The sequence below is a fragment of the Myotis lucifugus genome, unplaced genomic scaffold (genome assembly GCF_000147115.1).
Source record: "Myotis lucifugus unplaced genomic scaffold, Myoluc2.0 scaffold_335, whole genome shotgun sequence".
Classification (NCBI taxonomy): domain Eukaryota; kingdom Metazoa; phylum Chordata; class Mammalia; order Chiroptera; family Vespertilionidae; genus Myotis; species Myotis lucifugus.
Window position 1 is genome coordinate 251413 of NW_005871383.1, and position 7423 is coordinate 258835.

The window sequence follows — 7423 nt, forward strand, 5'->3', positions numbered from 1 at the left end:
TTTTATTGATTTCAGAGAGGAAGGAAGAGGAAGAGAAAGAGATAGAAACATTAATGATGAGAGAGAATCATTGATTGGCTGTCTCTAACACACCCAACTCTGGGATTGAGCCCACAACCTGGGCACGTGCCCTGACCGAGAATTGAACTGTGACCTCCTGGTTTATAGGTCAACACTTAACCACTGAGCCATGCCGAACAGGCCTGACTGACATTTTTTGCATAGGATAATATCCTCAAGTTTAATTCATGTTATCACAAATGGCAGTACTTCATTTTTTCTTATGGCTGAGCCATAGCCATAGTATGTATGCACCACATCTTTATCCAATCCTCTATCGAAGGACACTTGGGTTGTCTCCATGTCTTGGCCACAGTGAATAATGCTGCAATGAACACAGGGGTATATATATCTTTGTGAATAAATATTTTTGAGCTTGGGGGTAGATATCCAGAAGAGGGACTGTTGGATTCTATGACAACTCTATTCTTAATTCTTTGAGAATCAACCATACTGTTTTCCATAGTGGCTGTACCAGTTTAGATTCCCACCAGCAGTGAATGAGTGCTCATTTTTCTTCACAACCTCTCCAACACTTGTTATTACCTGTCTTATTGATAATAGCCATTCTAATAGGTGTGATGTGGCTGTTTGGTTATGTTTGTTTCCTTGTATGAGTATGGACAAAAGGGGCCACATGCTAACCTGACAAGCTCAGGGAAGACCTGCATGGCAGTCTTGTAAAATCAGAGACCTAGAGTAACCACAAAGAATGGTCTGAAATTAAACTTTAACTAAAAACCGCCCTAACCGGTTTGGCTCAGTGGATAGAGCATCAGCCTGCGGACTGAAGGGTCCCAGGTTCGATTCCGGTCAAGGGCATGTACCTTGGTTGCGGGCATATCCCCAGTAGGGGGTGTGCAGGAGGCAGCTGATCTATGTTTCTCTCTCATCGATGTTTCTAACTCTCTATCCCTCGCCCTTCCTCTCTGTAAAAAAAAAAATCAATAAAATATATATTTAAAAAATAAATAAATAAAAATAAAAATAAATAAATAAAAAATAAAAACAGGTTATAGTGGGTATTCACGTCCCAGGACAGTATTTTCCCTGACAAAGATCAACTTTGAGCGGTTCTCAACCTATGGGTCGCGAACAATGAAAATACATCCTGCATATCAGATATTTACATTACAATTCATAACAGTAGCAAAATTAAAGTTATGAAGTAGCAATAAAAATAATTTTATGGTTGGGGGTCACCACAACATGAGGAACTGTATTAAAGGGTCGCAGCATTAGGAAGGTTGAGAACCACTGGTAGATCTTTACTGAGCCCATTTGTTTTTTTGCATCTAACATATCTGTGAAATGTCTGGGTAATTTGTACTAGTAACTTCCCTTTTGTTTTCCAGATGCCTCAGAGCACAAAAAATGGCACCAGGACTTCCCCTCATTTTTATTGTTATCAAGTTAATTGTTAACTGTTAACTATGTTAAACTATCCTGTATCCATCTATGTAAAAGAAGCACATGTCCATCATTTCACTTTTTATCCTATCCCAGCAGTTTTGCCCCTTTGCTTTATCCCACCTCCTTAATCTATCACCAATGAATTTCATAGAACCCACTTATGTATTTTCCTTTTGATGCTAATTTATAAAAACAAGGAATGAATTCCCCATTCTCCAGAGCATTATCTCAATTCGTTGAGGTTCTGTTTCCTGCCATATGTCAACAGTTTGGCTCAAATAAACTCACAAAAATTCTTTACAGGTTTCAATGTTTTTTTACGTTAACATGAGATAGAGCTGCTGTGACGCCCCATCCTCGTGGGTGGCCTTATGAAGTAGGTGTCTGTGGGGCCCAGTGCTGGTCTCTTTGTTCGCTCAAGTTGGGTGCTCTAGGAATGTCCCTTGTGTGGGTTAAGGTGGCCCATCTGAGTTAAGCCTCCAGGCCGGGTGACTGTAGGGGTGAAGCTGGATCACCAGGTATGAGATGCTCTGCAGGGGCTGCCCTCTCAGGCAGGGCTGCTCCCAGCAGAATCTGGTGCCCGCTGGGATCCCCCTTTGGGTGAGCCACTTGTGTGGCTCGTTGTGATGAGCTCTAGTGAGGTCTGAAGGCCTTCCCTGATTGTGTTGGTTCTGGGTCACTAGAGTGGGTTACATGTGCAGGTTGCTATCAGTCACTGTTTGTGTCTCTGTGAGCTAGACCTGCATGTGTGTGGGAGGGGCTGATTTGTGTAAAAAGTTCAGCTTCTCCAGCTTAGAGCTGCTGACAGATCTGTCTCCAACTGTCAGCTCTTCTGACCGCCCCCCCCCCCAACTTTGCATCAATGAGGGGAAATTAGTACCTGTTTCAAAGCCAAACCCCTCAGTTTCTGCCAGAGTCTCCAACTCTAGTTCCCCCTACAAGGGCCTGCTGTAGGTTCAGGTTGGGTATAGCCAGCTGTCTCCTCTTCAAGAGCAAGTTCAGCCACCCTTGGCTAAGGGGTACAGATCAAAGGAGTCTCCCATTGAGGATGATACTGGCCCAGCCTGCAGGGATGGGCTAAGCATTTCTTCCTGGTCCCAGACAATAGCCTCTGAGGGTCTCACACTTTGCATATCCTCCCCTCTGAGCCACTCCTCCCCACCCCCCCAGAATTGTATCCATTGGGGATATTTGGGACTTGGCAGGGCTCATTCAAACAGTCTCCCTTTGGATACTGTAAGAGGTGAGGCAGGCACTTCTTCTCCTTCCTGGGACATTAGGGGAGCTCAGATTTGCTTCCTTGCAATGCAGCCTCAGAGACCAGTCCTCGCTCCATTGGCTCCCAGACAGAAGCCTCCTTGGGAGACTTAATCCAAAAATCCCAGCTCTGTGCAGCTCCCTGGCACCCTTGTGAAACAGGAATTTTAGGGGAATATAGTCAGGCTTAGGAAATTTTTAGAATTGGGGTCCCTGGAAAAACACAGAGTTACAGATTAGGAGAAGGTACATCTCCATAACACAAGGAAGCCAGTTGCAGTAACATTTCCATAAGACAAGGAAGCAGCAATATTTATATCTCCATAACACAAGGGAGCCAGTTGCAGTAACATTTCCATAAGACAAGGAAGCAGCAATAGGTACATCTCCATAACTCAAGGAAGCCAGGTGCAGGGAGCAGCAATAGTTGTATTTACATAAGACAAGGGCACTGGAAGTAGCCAAAAAATGTCTATATTTACAAAATAAAGAAGAATGAAGAAAGCCAGAAAGGAAAGAACAATGAGGGAGGAGGGCATCACATGTCCCAGGTGGTGTTTGACCTTTGAGTTCAGGAGTTACTATAGTATCCAGTCTCCCCATGAGGGAGTCCATTCTGTGGGACTCTTTCCCTCTCCCCACGTGGGAGTCTGTACTTGTTCTTCAATAAATCTCCACCTCTGCTATACTACTTGTAAAGTTTGTGACGCAGGAAAACAAAGAGAATCAAGCCGGTCAGATAAGGGAAAAGAGAAGGTTTAATCTGCATCCCTGGGCAAGACTCATGAGCCCCAAAGGTGGGCCAGTGAATTCGCACCAACAGGGAGGGGGCATTTCTTTTTATACAGGTGTTTGGTGAGGGGCGTGGGGCATGAGCTGAGGAAGTTCCCGACACGGGGGTCATCAAGGTATTCAGCTGGAGGAAGTTCCCGCTGCGGGGGTCGGCATGTTGACCTGTTAGGAATTCCAGGGTGAAAGGGCGAGGACTACGCCCTCCATCTTACCCTGGGTCCTCCATTTTTGGGCAGCTATGTGCTCGGCAAGGCTTCTTCCCGGAAGCCCAAGCCTCTGCTAGCCACACCCAGGACTTCTTTAAACTAACCAATGACAATCAAGGGAAGTGCGCGCCATAGATATGACCACATCCTGTGTAACGAGATACCGACTTGCGCCTGGCCAATCGGCAGGGCCTACAGTCCTCTCTCCTCCCCTTACTATAAAACCTCTCTCCCCACAGGGCTGGCCCTCTCTCTGCCACTTGCTGCTATGCCAGTAAGGAGGGTAGGGGAGCCAAGCCCGGGTTTGAATAAAAGACTCTCTGCTTTTGCATCAGACTCGGCTGGCTCCCTGGTGTGGTCTCTTGGGGATCCTGAAATTTGGGCATAACACAGGGAGGGTCCATTATCTCTGTCACCATCTGCCTTACGGTGGCATGCATCCACTCCTGAGCTTCCCTTGGACCTAACATCCCGGCATTTGGTGATAGAGGGCGCCGGTTTGTTATGACTACTTCCTGCTGACCAGGAACAATGAGGGAGGGGAGGGGGTTAAAGTCCAGGGTCAGGCAGAGGCAGGTCGGAGAGCAACCGAGTGTAGAGATGGAGAAGGAGTTGATTTACATTCACCCACAACATCTCCGTGATCCTGGAGTGGATGAACTTGAGGAGGCAGGGGTCTAGGAGAAAAAAGACACAGATGAGAATCAGGGGCCCTATCATGGGTAGGACCTAGGTAGCTAAGGGGCTTTGGAAACAGACGAAAAGAGAGTTGTCCCGGGAGTGTCTTGCATGTAGTTCTTCTGCACGTTTTGCTCCACTACTCCGGCAGCATTCCTCCTGAAGGAATATGCAGGTTCCTCTTTTTCCTGCAGTCAGAAGGTCTGAGGCGCGCTGGTTCTGTAGGGCTACCTGGGCTACTAATGTTACCTGCTGCTGTAGGGAGGCTAAAGAGGAGGTAGTAGACTCCAGAGCTAACTGGAGCTTGTCATTGAAATCCTGAGCAGAGACCAGGTTGTTCCTGAAGGCCCCTCCCTGGCGAGGCCCACCGAGGCAGCGATACTCACCCCTAACATGATAGGGAGCAAGGCGGCCCAGCAGGCCCGGGGGCAGGATGAAGGGAGCAGCCAGGCGAGCCCCGACACTCCATACAAGGTTAGTTGGGGAACTACTGTGTCCACAAAGCAAGGCCCCGGGTCAGAGGAGTTTATGCAGTTGCTTAAGGTGCCGTTGCACCAAAAGAAGGTACCTGGGCTGGCCTTGGTGGGACCGGCTGTTGTGTGGTGACTCATCCCCCAGTTACCGGATTACTGGTCTGGTAGCATATCCGTGGAGGCAGGGTGGGCTCTGGAGTTTTGGGAGGCATCACGGACCTTGAACCTCCACACATAAGTGGGTGGGGGTGAGTGTAGGTTGCTCAGGGCCAGAAGGAGAAGGAGGAGGGGGAGGGCAATTAAGGCGGACCTTAGTGGGGCCCAACACTTCACATTTATACAAGTCATGCTGCTCTGGGGTCCTCTTGAGTCTGGAGAGGTGGTGCCATGACGGATCACCAAGCAGCTTGGCCACGGTGGAGGTGGTAAGGATTACAGTGTGAGGTCCCATCCACCTAGGCTCCAAGGCTTTTGGATGTAGATTCTTAAGGAGGACTGAGTCACCAGGGTGAAGGGCTGGTCCTTGGTAGCCCTGTTTGGTCAGTTCTGACTTGGGCAGAAACCTGTCTGGGTGTTCTCGGAGCAGCTGCCTGAGTAAGGACAGATATGGAAGATAAGTACCCAGGGGAGGAGGATCAGTAGGGAGACAGTGGTTGAGCAAGAAGGGTCTACCATATAGGAGTTCAAAAGGGCTTAAGAAGGTGGGGCTCCTTGGTATAGCCCGGATTCTGGTCAGGGCCATGGGCAAAAAGTTCAGCCAGGAGCTGCAAATTTCTAGAGAGAGTTTAGTTAGATGGTCCAATAGGTTGGGATTGAGTGGCTATGATGAGGGTTTGAGCCAGTGACAGACAAATCCAGCAGGATGTAGAGAAGGAGAGATTGATGTTAGAGAGTAGATAAAAAGTTGTGTTGATGGGGGTGGGCAAAGGAGTAGGTCCAGGTTCTGCAGGGCGAGAGAGAATGTCCTTTAGTAAGGGAGGGATAGGTCAGGGATTAATATAGGTTTTGATAAAGACAATTATAGCAGAATTGATGACTTCTTTGTCATTCCATGTCCATTTCTCCTGAAAATATTAAAAACATTCATTGGTGCATTCATTGTTAGCTGCTTGTAGGAGGATTATAGTGAGGAGATGAGACACAAAAAAGGAATTCAAAAACCTGAGCTTCCTCTGGAGTAAAAATTGGAGGGTCTCCTGCCAGGTAACAGCCTGTGAGGAATGATGGGTCATCAGGTCCTGGATGGTGCCGCTGAATCTTCTTCAGGGATGGTGGGGAGACATTTGGTGAGCCTGAGAGAGGTAGGTATTGCAGTGAAAGTGGGATTAAATGTTACAATGCACTGTTATCCACGGGAAAAGAGAAAGGGAAGGAAAGAAGCAGTGGAAGCCAGGGATCTGGATATGAGGCTAGAGAAAAGGCAGGGGGAGGAGGGAGAAGGCCTCACAGCCTGCTCCCAGGCCTCTAGCAGCTTGGATTTTAAAGTTGCCGCATTTTTTCCTAGAGATAATGATCTCAGTTTCTGATAATAGCCGGACTGTTGAATAAACCTGTGCAGTCCAGGAAGTTTCCAATGGGAAGGGTGAAGTGGGAGAGGGGGAGGGGGGAGAAGGCGCTGAGGTCAGAGTAGTTTTCAGAGCATTAAAGGGGTGAGAATGTTGGCCTTGGGATTTATGGGTTTAGTGAGGGGGTCCCTTCGCCATGTCATGTCATAGAGGAGCTTTGCAAGAAGACTACAGTTGTGAACCCGGAGGCGAGAATACCCAGTGAGCCTGAGGAAGGAGAACATTTCTTGTTCAGAGGAGGGGACAGTCATGGAGGAGATAAGGAGATAAGGCGTCCACAGACCCAGGAATGGCATGACCCTGTGGGGTGAGAGAGCGAAGCTGAGGTAGGCGACTGTGGTCTGGTATAACTGGGCCCCATAAGGGGACACATGGCAGCCCTGGCTGGGCACCCAGGCAGAACGAGAAAACAGTGAATGAGGGAATTTAGTAAGATGCAGTGTAGAGTGAGGTGGCTAATGGCTGTGAGACTAATCCTTCAACCCCCATAATAGAGACTGAGGAGTGGACAAGGGTCGAATTAGGAGAGGGCAGAATAAGTGGCCCTAGTGTCAGTTAAAAAGGAGATCGGCTTACCTGCCACCACAGTCATTACCCGAGGCTCTGTCCTGGTGGTGTAAGTCTGTGGGGCCCTGTCGGGGCCTGGGCAGCTTCTTCAGTGGCCAATCCCAGGAGGTCTGGGAACTCCAAACCGGATCCAGAGGGCAGCCATCCTGGACTGGCTGAGGCCTGACCTGGAGGGCCAGACTACAGTCTGATTTCCAGTGGCCTTTTCCTTCCGCACCTTGGGCAGGGCCCAGGCAGGGGTCTCGGGTTTGAGCAGGACTTGGCTCAGTGTCTTTCCTTGCTGCTTTTGAGGCACGGGCCTGGAGGCGGCTTAGCCCCTGACTTAACTGCAGTTGGAGGACCGGCACTTCGTTTGGGGTTCGTGAGAGTGGTGGCTAGGAGCTGGAAGGCCTCCTAATGGGCCTCAGCCTTG